Genomic DNA, 15,577 nt, shown 5'->3' on the forward strand with positions numbered 1-15,577 from the left:
AGTGTGTTGGACCCAGCTCATACCACCATACAAAGTGTTGTGTGCCGCCATCTCTTCCTGACTTTGTTTAGGGATGTTATGTTAGTAGGTTGAAATCATCCATGTTGGGACTATATACACAATCAAAATTGGCAAGCATTAAAAATCGGATGATGACTCCACCACCCCAGCCAGCTGGTTGTTAAACATTTACCAGCACAGTACTATGTATGGGGACCTGGAAGCTATACCCTTGGGACTGTTATGACAGATACTGGTTTCTATTTGGGACATGGACCTTCAAAGGCAGTATGTCTATGGCACCCATCTGTTGTAACCTCATTTGCTCTACTTGGAGGTAGAGAGGGGGCAAAGAAGTTAGCCCTTGGAGTCTACTTTAGACTGCTATAAAAACTCCTGCTGAAGCAAATCACCTGATGCTGTCATGCTGGCATGCTCATTCTTGTCCTGTATCCTTTTGAGTGGAGCCAGGAGTGAGCTATGATAGTCATGTAAGCTCGAATGGGCATTGTGTCAGAATTATTCATAATGGCTAGAAAGTGGGAATGATCCTAGTGTCCACTGATAATTGAATGAAAAAATAAATTTTAGAATATTTATGTAAGGGAATGTCACATAACAATACATGTAATAATTGCCACAATCATAATGCTGAATGAAAGAAGCCATACGCAAAAGAGCATATGATTGCATTATATGAAATTTTAAAAAAGATCAAAATTAATTTATGGTCACAGAGGTCAGGTGTTGGGTTGCATCAACCAGGCTAGGACATGAGCAGACTGCTGAAATACTGGAAATGTTCCATGTTATTATTTGGATGGTGGCTCCTATGTGGTAGTTCATTAAGCTTTTACACTAAAAGCATGTAGGCTTTACTGTATGTATGTTATGCATCAGTAAAAAGCTATTTTTTTAAAGAGGTTAGGCTCAACCTTTTTCTCCTGGTAGAAGCTGGCAGGAAAATGGTTGCCAGGAACTCAGAAGCCAGTGGTTGGTCCTAATCCTGGGATCCCAAAACCTTGTGTCCTTTTCAAGTACATCCAACTGCATTCTAGGCTCAGTCTGCCTTGTTGTCTGCTGCCCAATATCATCCCCAGATTGACACTAGCCAGAGGAAAGAGGGGAAGAATCCTTCCAGATAAAAGTACAGTAGAAGCCTCTTTAACCCGCCTCTACTTATCCACCTTGCCAGAGTTAAGAAGAGTCTGAATGTCCACTCTTAATCATAATAACTTATGTGCCAGCTTGCCAAACACTGGTATCTGGTAGTCCATTTTTCAACAGATATTTTTCTAGAAGTACAGAGTTGATACCCACTACTGGGCCATTGAAGCAACCTAATGATGAAGACTAGGATTTCATTAGAAGATGGAACACAATAGGAATGGAGAAAAATATAAATTATTACTCAGGTAGTAAGAACTGCACATTGCAACAAATACTGCAGGCACCACAAATTTGTGATAACTGTTTTTTTCACTTTTGGCAAGGTATCAGTTCCAAAATGTTAGTTTTTTGTTGTTGTTGTTGTTGTTTCTATTTTAAATGGAATTGCTTTCTTGACGTTTTTTCTCTGTTGGTTTGTTGGTGTATAAAAACACTATTGATTTTTGCATATTGGTTTTGTGTACTGCAACATTACCGAATGTATTTATTGGATCTAAGCGTTTTTTGGTGGAGTTTTTAGTTTTCTTCATCTATAAAATCATGTAATCTGTAAAGAGAAATGATTTGACTTTCTCTTTTCAAATTTTGTTGCCCTTTATTTGTTCTCTTACCTAATTGCTCTGGCTAGGATTTCCAGGGCTATGATGAATAGCGTGGTAAAAGTAGACATCCGCATCTTGTTTCTGATCAGTATAATGTTAGCTGTGGGTTTGTCATACATGACCTTTTCTGTCTTGAGATACATTTATTTTTTTTCATTAAATGATTTGTTTTGTTTTTATCATTTATGAATATTTATGGGGAACAAAGCAAATTGTCACCATGCATGCCTAAAATGTGATGCCCAGATCCATACTGGCAGCATGTCCATTACCAGAAACTGTGATTATACCCCATGTCCCCCACCCAATTATCCCCTCAGTTAATCCCAACCTCCTTCCCCATCCCCCTTTCCCCACTCCACTTTGTATACCTAGGTATGTTCTCTCCCTCTGCAAGTCCCACACACCACTGTGGTTTTATTTCCTTTCTCTTTTCTCTTAGCTCCCCCTTATGAAAGGGTACATACATACAGTATTTATCCCTCTGTGCTCTGCTTATTTCACTCAACTAAGTTTCTCCAACTCATCCATGTTGTTGCAAATGGTAAAATTTCATTCTTTTATATGGCAGAGTATTATTCAATGGTGTATATGTACCACATTTTCCTTATCCGATCATCCACTGATGGACATTTAGGTTTGTCCCATGTCTTGGTTATTGTGAACAGAGCTGCAATGAACATGGGAGTGCAGGTATCCCTTCGACATTATGATTTCCATTCGTTTGGGTATATGCCCAGAAGAGGGATTGCTGGATCATATGGACAATCTATCTGTAGTTGTCTGAGAAACATCCATACTGTTTTCCACAGTGGCTGTACTAATTTACAGTCCCATCAGCAGCGTAGGAGAATTCCCTTCTCTCCACACCCTCGCCAGCATTTGTTATTCTCCCTCTTTTTGATTATAGCCAATCTAAATTAGGTATTGAAGGAAAGTGTCTAAACACAATAAAAGCCATCTATGACAAGCCCACCATCTGTATCATTCTGAATGGGGAAAAACTGAAAGCTTTTCCCTTGAGAACAGGAACCAGACAAGGATGTCCACTCTCACCACTTCTATTTAACATAGAACTGGAGGTACTAGCCAGAGCAATCAAGCAAGAGAAAGAAACAAAGGGCTTCCAGATTGGAAAATACAAAGTCAAACTGTACCTATCTGCTGATGACATGATATAATATATAGAAAAACCTAAAGACTCTATAAAAAAACTCCTAGAGCTGGTTAATAATTTCAGTAATGTTGCAGGATACAAAATAAATGTTCCCAAATCTGTTTCGTTTATATTCTCCAATAATGAGCTAACAGAAGGAGAAATTGAGAATGTAAGCCTATTTACAACAGCCACACACACACACAAAAAAAAAACCTAGGAATCAATTTAACCAAGGAGGTGAAAGATCTCTACAATGAGAACTACAAACCACTATTGAAATAAATTAAAGAAGACACAAAATGATGGAAAGACATTCCATGCTCTTGGATTGGAAGAATTAACGTTGTGAAAATATCTTTACTACCCAAAGCAATCTACAGATTCAATGCAATCCCCATCAAAATACCAATGACATTCTTCACAGAAATTGAAAAAGCAATCTCAACATTCATGTGGAACAACAAAAGACCCTGAATAGACAAAGCCATCCGGAGCAAAAAACATAAAGCTGGAAGCATAATATTACCTGACTTCAAATTATACTACAAAGCCATAGTAACCAGAACGGCATGGTACTGGCATAAAAATAGACATTCGGACCAGTGGAGTAGAATTGAGAACCCAGAAATCACTCCTCAGGCTTACAGCCATCTGATATTTGACAAAGGGATAAAAAACATACATCGGGGAAAAGACAGCCTCTTTAATAAATGGTACTGGGAAACTTGGATATCCATAAGCAGAAGAATGAAACTAGACATGCATCTCTCACCATATACTAAAATCAACTCAAAATGGATTAAAGACTTAAGTATAAGACCTGAAATTGTAAAATTACTAAGGGAAAATATAGGTGAAACACTTCAGGAACTAGGTCTGGGCACAGACTTTATGAACATGAGCCCAAAAGCAGAAGCAACAAAAGAAAAAATAAACAAATGGGACTATATCAAACTAAAATGTTAATTTTTTGTTTGTATTTTGGGAATCAAAGTTTCCAAATGGGGTGTTTTTCAAGTTTTAGACAGTAATATTTTAATATAACTAATACAAATGTCCTTAAAATAGATTAATTTTGAATGATGAATGAAACATAAAGTAGCATATTCATGGTAAAATTCTGGAAAATAGGGGAAACTTTGAGGACATTTTCCCCTATAAACACAAAACTTCAAATTTTTTGACTTTTTTTTTTTTTTTTTTTTTGGATTAAACAACAGAGATTTTTTATTTATTTATTTATTTTTTTTTTTTTAATTTTATTTTGTCGATATACATTGTAGCTGATTATTGCTCCCCATCACCAAAACCTCCCTCCCTTCTCCCTCCCCCCCTCTCCCCCAACAATGTCCTTTCTGTTTGCTTGTTGTATCAACTTCAAATAATTGTGGTTGTTATATCTTCTTCCCCCCCCCCCCCGGTTTGTGTGTGTGTGTGTGTATGTGTGTTTGTGAATTTATATATTAATTTTTAGCTCCCTCCAATAAGTGAGAACATGTGGTATTTCTCTTTCTGTGCCTGACTTGTTTCACTTAATATAATTCTCTCAAGGTCCATCCATGTTGTTGCAAATGGCAGTATTTCATTCGTTTTTATAGCTGAGTAGTATTCCATTGTGTAGATGTACCACAATTTCCGTATCCACTCATCTGATGATGGGCATTTGGGCTGGTTCCAACTCTTGGCTATTGTAAAGAGTGCTGCGATGAACATTGGGGAACAGGTATACCTTCGACTTGATGATTTCCATTCCTCTGGGTATATTCCCAGCAGTGGGATGGCTGGGTCGTATGGTAGATCTATTTGCAATTGTTTAAGTAACCTCCATACCATTTTCCATAGAGGCTGCACCATTTTGCAGTCCCACCAACAATGGATGAGAGTTCCTTTTTCTCCGCAGCCTCGCCAGCATTTATCGTTCATAGTCTTTTGGATTTTAGCCATCCTAACTGGGGTTAGATGGTATCTCAATGTGGTTTTGATTTGCATTTCCCGGATGCTGAGTGATGTTGAGCATTTTTTCATATGTCTGTTGGCCATTTGGATATCTTCCTTAGAGAAATGCCTACTTAGCTCTTTTGCCCATTTTTTAATTGGGTTGCTTGTTTTCTTCTTGTAAAGTTGTTTGAGTTCCTTATATATTCTGGATATTAATCCTTTGTCAGATGTATGTTTTGCAAATATTTTCTCCCACTCTGTTGGTTGTCTTTTAACTCTTTTAATTGTTTCTTTTGCTGTGCAGAAGCTTTTTAGTTTGATATAATCCCATTTGTTTATTTTTCCTTTGGTTGCCCGTGCTTTTGGGGTCGTATTCATGAAGTCTGTGCCCAGTCCTATTTCCTGAAGTGTTTCTCCTATGTTTTCTTTAAGAAGTTTTATTGTCTCAGGGTGTATATTTAAATCCTTAATCCATTTTGAGTTGATTTTAGTATACAGTGAGAGGTATGGATCTAGTTTCATTCTCCTGCATATCGATATCCAGTTATCCCAGCACCACTTGCTGAAGAGGAAGTCCCTTCCCCAGTGAATAGGCTTGGTGCCTTTGTCAAAGATGAGATGGCAGTAAGTGTGTGGGTTGATTTCTGGATTCTCTATTCTATTCCATTGGTCAGTGTGTCTGTTTTTATGCCAGTACCATACTGTTTTGGTTATTATAGCTTTGTAGTATAGCTTAAAGTCAGGTAGTGTTATGCCTCCAGCTTTATTTTTTTTGCTGAGCATTGCTTTGGCTATTCGTGGTCTTTTATTGTTCCATATAAATGTCTGGATAGTTTTTTCCATTTCTGAGAAAAATGTCTTTGGAATTTTGATGGGGATTGCATTGAATTTGTATATCACTTTGGGTAGTATGGACATTTTCACTATGTTGATTCTTCCAATCCAAGAGCATGGAATATCTTTCCATCTTCTTGTATCCTCTCTAATTTCTCTCAGCAGTGGTTTGTAGTTCTCATTATAGAGATTTTTCACCTCCTTGGTTAACTCAATTCCTAAGTATTTTATTTTTTTGGTGGCTATTGTAAATGGGCAGGCTTTCTTGATTTCTCCTTCTGCATGTTCACTATTGGAGAAAAGAAATGCTACTGATTTTTGTGTGTTGATTTTGTATCCTGCTACTGTGCTGAAACCATTTATCAATTCCAACATTTTTTTTGTAGAGGTTTTAGGCTGTTCGATATATAGGATCATGTCATCTGCAAACAGGGACAGTTTGACTTCATCTTTTCCAATCTGGATGCCCTTTATTTCCTTCTCTTCTCTGATTGCTCTGGCTAGTACTTCCAACACTATGTTGAATAGGAGTGGTGAGAGTGGGCATCCTTGTCTAGTGCCTGTTCTTAAAGGAAAAGCTTTCAGCTTTTCCCCATTCAGGATGATATTGGCAGTGGGTTTGGCATATATGGCTTTAATTATGTTGAGATACTTTCCCTCTATACCTAACTTATAGAGGGTCTTTGTCATGAATGAGTGCTGAACTTTATCAAATGCTTTTTCAGCATCTATAGAGATGATCATATGGTCCTTCTGTTTGAGTTTATTAATATGCTGTATCACATTTATTGATTTGCGTATGTTGAACCAACCTTGCATCCCTGGGATGAATCCCACTTGATCGTGATGAATAATTTTTCGTATGTGTTGCTGTATTCTGTTTGCTAGTATTTTAGTGAGGATTTTTGCATCTATATTCATCAGGGATATTGGCCTGTAGTTTTCTTTTTGGTTATATCTTTACCTGGTTTTGGTATCAGGATGATGTTTGCTTCATAGAATGAGTTTGGGAGATTTGCATCCGTTTCAATCTTTTGGAATAGTTTGTAAAGAATCGGTGTCAATTCCTCTTTGAATGTTTGGTAAAATTCTGCTGTGAATCCATCTGGTCCTGGGCTTTTCTTTGTTGGGAGCCTTCTGATAACAGCTTCAATCTCCTTTATTGTTATTGGTCTGTTCAAATTTTCTACGTCTTCACGGTTCAGTTTTGGGAGCTTGTGTGTGTCCAGAAATTTATCCATTTCCTCCAGATTTTCAAATTTGTTGGCGTATAGTTGTTTATAGTAGTCTCGAATGATTCCTTGTATTTCAGATGAATCAGTTGTAATATCGCCTTTTTCATTTCTAATTTTGGTTATTTGAGTCTTCTCACTTCTTTTTTTTTGTTAGCCATGCTAATGGTTTGTCAATTTTATTTATCTTTTCAAAAAACCAACTTTTTGATTCGTTGATCTTTTGAATTGTTTTTTGGTTTTCAATTTCATTCAGTTCTGCTCTGATCTTAATGATTTCTTTCCGTCTGCTAACTTTAGGATTGGATTGTTCTTGTTTGTCTAGTTCTTTAAGGTGAAGTGTTAGGTTGTTCACTTGCCATCTTTCCATTCTTATGAAGTGAGCATTTAATGCAATAAATTTCCCCCTCAATACTGCTTTTGCAGTATCCCACAGGTTTTGGTATGATGTATCATTGTTTTCATTAGTTTCAATAAACTTTTTGATTTCCTGCCTGATTTCTTCTTGGACCCATATGTCATTAAGTAGAATGCTGTTTAATTTCCATGTGTTTGTATAGTTTCCAGAGTTTCGTTTGTTATTAATTTCTAGTTTTAATCCATTGTGGTCTGAGAAGATACATGGGATAATTGCAATTTTTTTGAATTTATTGAGACTTGATTTGTGACCTAATATGTGATCTATCCTGGAGAATGATCCATGTGCTGATGAGAAGAATGAATATTCTGAGGTTGTTGGGTGGAATGTTCTGTAGATATCTGCCAATTCCAATTGGTCTAGAGTCTTGTTTAGATCTTGTGTTTCTCTACTGATTCTTTGCCTAGATGATCTGTCTAATATTGACAGTGGAGTGTTCAGGTCCCCTGCTATTATGGTATTAGTGTCTATTTCCTTCTTTAGGTCTAATAGAGTTTGTTTTATAAATCTGGCTGCTCCAACATTGGGTGCGTACATATTTATGATTGTTATGTCTTCTTGATGGATCAGTCCTTTTATCATTAAGTAGTGTCCCTCATTGTCTCTTTTTATGGTTTTTAGTTTAAAGTCTATTTTGTCAGATATAAGAATAGCCACTCCAGCTCTTTTTTCTTTTCTGTTTGCATGGTAAATCTTTTTCCATCCTTTCACTCTTAGTCTGTGTGAATCTTTATGGGTGTGGTGGGTCTCTTGTAGTCAGCATATAGTTGGGTCCTGCTTTTTGATCCAGTCAGCCAGTCTGTGTCTTTTAATTGGGGAATTTAAGCCTTTAACATTAAGAGTTGTTATTGAAAGGTGTTGATTTATTCCTGGCATTTTATTGGTTGTTTGGTTGTCTTAGGTGTCTTTTGTTCCTTGCTTTCTGATTTACTGTTTGGTTTCTTTGTTTGTTGGTTCCTTAGGTTGTAGATAGTGTTTTTGTTAGCTTGTTTTCTCTTCATGAATGCCATTTTTATTGTACTATCGGGTTTAGATTTTTCTTAGGTTTTTATGGCAGTGGTTGTTATTTTTCAGGAACCAAACCCAGTACTCCCTTGAGGATTTCTTGTAAGGGTGGTCTTGTCGTAGTGAACTCCCGCAGTTTTTGTTTGTCTGAGAAATATACTATTTGCCCCTCATTTCGGAAGGATAGCCTTGCAGGGTAGAGTATTCTTGGCTGCCAATCTTTGTCTTTTAGTATTTTGAAAATATCATCCCATTCCTTTCTAGCTTTTAGGGTTTGTGATGAAAAGTCTGATGTTAACCTGATTGGGGCTCCCTTATAGGTGATTTGACGCTTCTCTCTTGCAGCTTTTAAGATTCTCTCTTTGTCTCTGAGTTTTGCCAATTTGACTATGACATGTCTTGGAGAAGGCCTTTTTGGGTTGAATACGTTTGGAGATCGTTGAGCTTCCTGGATCTGAAGATCTGTGATTTTTCCTATACCTGGGAAGTTTTCTGCCACTATTTTGTTGAATATGTTTTCAATAGAATCTCCATTTTCCTCCCCTTCTGGAATACCCATGACTCGGATATTTGAGCGCTTGAGGTTGTCTGATATCTCTCTCAGATTTTCTTCCATGTCCTTGATTCTTTTTTCTTTCTTTTTGTCTGCTTGTGTTATTTCAAACAGCCCATCTTCAAGTTCCGAGGTTCTCTCTTCAACTTCGACAAGCCTGCTGGTTAAACTCTCCGTTGTGTTTTTTATTTCGCTGAATAACTTCTTCAGTTCAGCAAGTTCTGCTACATTTTTTTTCAGGACATTGATTTCCTTGTATATTTCCTCTTTCAGATCCTGTATACTTTTCCTCATTTCATCATGATGTCTAGCTGAGTTTTCTTGTATCTCATTCAGTTTCCTTAGAATTATCACTCGAAATTCCTTGTCAGTTATTTCAAGGGCTTCTTGTTCTATAGTATCTAGAGTATGAGATTTATTAACTTTTGGTGGTGTACTTTCTTGATTTTTTGTATTTCTGGTGTCTTTTTTTTTTGGTGTTTATTCATTGTGGCAGGGGGTTTCACAGTCCACCGGTTTGAGACTAATGACTAACTAGGATGTTGCTGTGGTTGCCAATTTGGTATGGCTCCCGCCGTGACTGCTCAGTTGGCCTCTAGTATCTTGTGTGTGTGGTTGCCTCGGGTCTTGGGCTTCTCCGGGGATCCACCTTTCTGGTCAGCTTGGACTCTGCTGGGCTGGTGGATCACGTACCACAGGGTGTGTGATCTCTGTTGAGCTTTCACTTTCTGTACAGGACTTCTCCCCGTTCCGTGTGCTCTGGTCCAGGCTGTTAGATCGTGCAGTGGCGACCCCACCGGGTGTGTGGGTTCTGTCGAGTCTCCGCCTCCCTGGCCGCACGTCTCCCCCCTCTGTGCACACTGTGCTGGGCTGGGGTGTGTCTTCTGCACCCCTCGTCTATCAGCTGGGCCTTCAAGACCCTGCTCAGCACCACCTCGCCCAGGAAGTCTACCAGGTTTCTGCTAGGCACAGACGACCGGTCTCTCTGGGTGCCTTTGTAGCACTGTGTAGATCTTTCTCGGGTCTTGTTCACCTTTGTATCCCCCCGGTATAAACCTAGTCTAGTGCCCGCCTGCAGCCTGCTCTCCGGCAGGTTCAAGCAGACCTGGGAACTCTCCTACCACACTATTCCCCACCAGAAATTCGTTAGGCTTTTTTTCCAAACTGGTGGTCGCAGAGATGGTATCTGCCTCCCAGTAACAGGAAGTTTACCGGGGCGGAGTCCATGGTGTGGTGGAGTGACAGTCGGCCCGCCCGTACTTCCTAGCCCTCCCAACACTGGTCGGGACGCCCAACACCCCCAGCCCCGCCAGAGAACCACGGAGGGAGTGGGAGAGGAGGCCGGCCCGCAGGGTCCAGAAAGCCCCGCGCCAGGCCAAGCAAATGGGCTCAGTGATGGCCGAGCAGGGCAGAGCTGCCCGCACCTGGGAAAATGGAGGCAGCACCGGGGCAGTGAGTGGCCTGGTGGTGCAGGCGGGGAGCCGCGTGGGCATCCACCCCCCGAACAGAGCTATGCCAGGGATCACTCACAGTGCTGTGCCAGGTCAGGCGCTCGCTCTGTCTCTGGTTTGTCACCTTCCGTGTTCTCGGCGCTGCCGCCTCGGGCTGTTCAGTCGCGGCGCCGCTCGGGCGCTCCCAGGAATCTTCTTTAATGCCGGCCTGAAACCTCGAATCCTGAATAGGGCAGCTGGCCGCCTTCAGTGCGGCCCCAGCCTCCGGGATCCTGGCTGCATCCACAGCAGTCCTGGCGCCGTGTTCCCTGTTTCAAGACTCGCTTTTGCAGCTAAGAATCAGTTCTTTTCCTGCTCCACACTTCAAAGCTGTTGCCTGTAAATGAGGCAGCCTCTCCTGCCGGGGGCAAAGTGGCGTTGAGCCCCCACGACCGGCCAGCAGCAGCAGTCCTCCCTTAAGAGATGGCCAGAGGAAGGTCCACAAGTTTCCCGGCTGCCTGAGGCCCAGTGGCCACCTTTTCCACCTCAGCTACTCCGCGCCAGCCGCCGCAGCCGCCGCCATCTTGAAACTCCTCCTTGACTATTTTTTTAAAAGAATAATTACATGCTTATACTGAAAAGACACCTTTTTGAATGTACAACCATCCCCCCCCCAAGAAAACCCAAATAGTCTGAACATGTTTAATGGTATTTGTACATTTGAAAACACAGCAGGCTAAGCTTGTCAGTTAGCATTGCATATGTTATCAAATAAATGAAAAAGCTGAGAACTTTGTTGAGAAATATGTTTAGGTTTTTTTTCTTAATTGCTAAATGACTATTTTGAGAAAATTTTATCATTGCCATATGTGATTTCATAATGTGTGGCAAAAGAGAAAATGGCTCAAAAGCTGCTGAAAAAAATATATTATCAGCAGCTTTGTAGATGGTGCATTACATTTTTTGTCAAAAAAAAAAAAGCCGATAAATTAAAATGATTATAACACATAACACAAAATCTCATAGGATTTACACCATTATGGAACACATTTGCAGTCTGGTATATATTTTACAATCCAACTTAATAAAAGTTCTGATATTGCATATTGTATGACCCTTTCACTTTTTGTTTTATATCTGTGGTAAGATAACTTTAAATAGGATTTGGTAGCTAATTCAAATGTAAATATACACAACTACATTAGATACTTTTACAAGATTGGATTATGCATCACTGATTAATATAGACTGAAAAAACTAAAAAAATATCACTATTGGTGGAACATCCATACAACAGGGATTTTACTTCAGTTATTAAAAAGTTATAAGGTTAACCAAGAACTGAATCCATAAACAAACAAATGAACAATAAAGAGAGGAAAGAAAGAAAGAAAGAAAGAAAGAAAGAAAGAAAGAAAGAAAGAAAGAAAGAAAGAAAGAAAGAAAGAAAGAAAGAAGAGAGAAAGAGAGAGAGAGAGAGAGAAAGAAGGAAGGAAGGAAGGAAGGAAAGAAAGAAAGAAAGAAAGAAAGAAAGAAAGAAAGAAAGAAAGAAAGAAAGAAAGAAAGAAAGAAAGAAAGAAAGAAAGAGAAAGAAAGATCATAGTAATACATTGAGGTTTTGAAAACTAGAGGTGGAAAAGGAGAGGATGGGGGAAGGGACAGAGGCTAATGAGGAACTGGTCAATGGACATAAAAAATGATTGCGTATTGTAATGACGAATAAGCTAACTATACTGATCTAACCACCACACATTGTCCGCAATTATTGAAAATCAACGTTGTATCCCACACGTATGTAAAAAAAGTTATGAGGTAATATGGCAGCCATGAAAATGAACCACTCAGGTCTCCTGCTTTGGAGAGCACTGTTGGCTAACGGCCCCAGCTGCTGACCCTCTGAATCCACCAGCACATTCATGCTGAGGTCATGCATCCCATGGGCTGATCCCTGTCAATAACTGGTACTAATACAGTTGCATTATTGTGAGATGCTGTACTTCTCTAATCAGAGTCTTTGGCTCCAGGGCTCCCCTTCAGCCTAACTGAAACCTTAAGATTACACTACAGTCTAAGGCTCTTTCTGTTAAATCGTCTTTCCTTTCCCCCTCTTCTTCACCACTGTCTGACCTGCATTGCCATCTGAAACCTCTGCCCACCTTCACCCACTCCCTCCCCTTTATCCTTCACAGGTGTTTACCGCAATCAATCTCTTGCTCATCTATTCCCATTTGGGCTGCTACTTCTCAGAGGATAAGAGCTAACACAAGTGGTTCTAGGAGTCATCCAAGAAAACTGGTGATAAGATGGAGTTTGGGGTCTGACTCACTTGCTACTCAGTAGGCAAATAAAACAACATCCCCAGGGGTATGGAAACAGAGAGTTCCTGGCACAAGGTGGTGGCCAAATGGCTAAAAATTTCACCAATCCTGGCCTGGAAAACCTATCCTGTAAGAGGAGAACACACCTGCCAGTTTTTAGGCATCCAAAAGACAGGAGAGAAATAATGCCTGTCAGGACAGCTGAGTAGGCTAGTTACTTGTTGGGTAAGTTTTATTGCTGCCCTGTGGCGATATGAGAAACTGAGGGTCATCAACAAACAATGAAAGAAAAGTACGAGAATCTAAGAGCTTTTCTGGTAACTTTAAAGATGCTTATATCTCTGGCAGTGGAAGAGCAGAAATAGAAGAGCACGGGGCTTGGGGCAGTTGCAGAGCTTTAGAGAAATGTGAATACTCAGTCAAGGCAGGTGTGTTATATATATTAATGTCAGGACCCAGGTTGAAAAAATCTGTGATCTGGAAACACGGGGTGGGAACATGTAGATGGATGTTCCTGAAAAGTATGTTGGTTCTGCAGATTACTCTAGACCCTCAGAAGTTGCAGAGATGGCCCATGATTGTCTCATAAGAGTAAACACCTCCCCTATACTATAGAGGCCTTACCACAGCAATGCAACAGATGCCACCATCAAGAGCTGCCCCTACTTCCTCGGCAAGGCTGCCAGACTATTAATTAGGGCTAAGACACAGCAGGACTTAGCTGGGAACATTCTGATCCTGATATGAAAAGACAGAGATTATACATATCAAAGTTGCTGCGTGCAAGAATTACCTAGCACATACAAGCAGCAGCCAGGAAAATACTCCTGGGATTGGATTTTGAAGGTACTTCATCAAGGTAACCATAATATAAGCCTGGATAAGCAAGAATTCATTGCGTTAGGAGTACTTGTGTAAACATGGGGTTTAACACTCTAGCAAGGACCCCAGGGAATTGGGCAAACTTGCTATTAGTGTGGTTCTTAGAAGCATGGAGAAAGCAATGGCTCCTGCTGAGTGGCGTGGAAATGCCCGAGGTACCCTGGCATAAAATACGGGAAGAAATACAAAGTCTCAGTAAGGTGGGCAGGCTTGAGTTACTATATTGTGGGAGGCCAGAAGACCTAGCTGAGGATGGTGTGCCACAGGAGGGCCTAGAGGACTCACCATTCGCCGAGGCCATCAGGAATGTGGTCCTGAGAGGGGCAACAGCATCACTAAGAAGTTCAGTGGTGGTTCTACTCTGAAGACCAGGCATGATGGTAGGAGAGGTGGTCACAGACCTGGGCTCATTAATATCCAGGGGGATGACAGGGCCCTGAAGTAACAGAGGAGAAGGAACAGAGCTTAATTGCCAGAAGCCAGGAGGCCACAATTATGACAACAACCAGCAACATCAAGGGGCAGCCAAGGGGACATTACCCAGGGAGTTGTAAAGACGGTTAATGAAACATGGTGTCCCTAGTTGCAACATAGATGAACAGCCAACAACGGTGTTTCTCAACATGTACATGCTGAACAAGACAAGAATCTAGGACCAGCAGGCTTAGGGAAGTTTTTCCAGTAAGAAGTCATAATGCTTTGTTCATTTGCTGGACCTAAGCCAATTTTCAGATCCATAATGCATTTATGAGAGGCAGCCAGATCTCTAAAATAGAGAACTGTGCAGCATCACAATAAGTTTATACTATAATGATTCTGCCAGTCCTTCCACAAAGGGAACGATAGCCATTCACTAGGTGACTGGATACAAGGGGAATGAGAATACTCAGACATTTCAACAACTACTGAACACAGGAACTGAGTTTGACAATGATATCAGGAGACCCAAAGCATCATCATGTCTCTACTATTACAGTGGGAGCTTACAGAGGCCAGGTAATAAATGAACTCCTGTGTAAAGCCTGGCTCAAAGGAGGTCCACAGCTCCCATGTTCTTTCCCCCCACTCCCTGATTGTATAATTGGAATTTATATATCTGGCATTTGGAGTAACCACCTTATTGAGTCACTGGCCAGTCGGGGGCAAGGTCTCGTAGTTGAGAAAGTCAAGTGTAAATTTCTGGAAATGCCATTCTCCCTGGTCAAGATGGCGAATCATAAGTAATACAGCATCTTCAGCGTAAAGAAGGAAATTAACAGCACTTGTTAAAGACCTAATGGATACAAGGGCTGTGGTCTCTATCATATTTTCATTTACTTTGCCAATCTTACTCTGCAAAAACTGGCTGGATCCTGGAGAATAACAATATACTACTACAAGTTAACCAGGTAGTAGCCCTGATCACAGCTGCTGAGCTTGATGTGAAATTAATAAGAGCAGATTAACAAGGTCTAAGACACATGGTGTGTAGCCATTGATTTGGTGAATGTGTTCCTTTACATCCACTTAGAAAAGAGGAAAATGTGGTACATCTACACAATGGAATACTACTCAGCCTTAAAAACGAATGAAATACTGCCATTTGCAACAACATGGATGGACCTCGAGAGAATTATATTAAGTGAAACAAGTCAGGCACAGAAAGAGAAATACCACATGTTCTCACTTATTGGTGGGAGCTAAAAATTAATATATAAATTCACACACACACACACACACACGCACACTCACACACAAAACCGGGGGGGGGAGGGAAGAAGATATAACAACCACAATCACTTGAAGTTGATACGACAAGCAAACAGAAAGGACATTGTTGGGGGGAGGGGGGGAGGGAGAAGGGAGGGAGGTTTTGGTGATGGGGAGCAATAATCAGCCACAATGTATATCGACAAAATAAAATTAAAAAAAAAAAAAAAAAAAAAAGAAAGAGGATCCAAAAGAGTTCACATTCACATGGAAGAGATAACATATTTACAATTTTGCCTCAGGGCAAATGAAGTCTGGATTACCAAGGCATCTCACAGAACATCGCA

Source organism: Cynocephalus volans, chromosome X (assembly GCF_027409185.1).
Source record: "Cynocephalus volans isolate mCynVol1 chromosome X, mCynVol1.pri, whole genome shotgun sequence".
Lineage (NCBI taxonomy): Eukaryota > Metazoa > Chordata > Mammalia > Dermoptera > Cynocephalidae > Cynocephalus > Cynocephalus volans.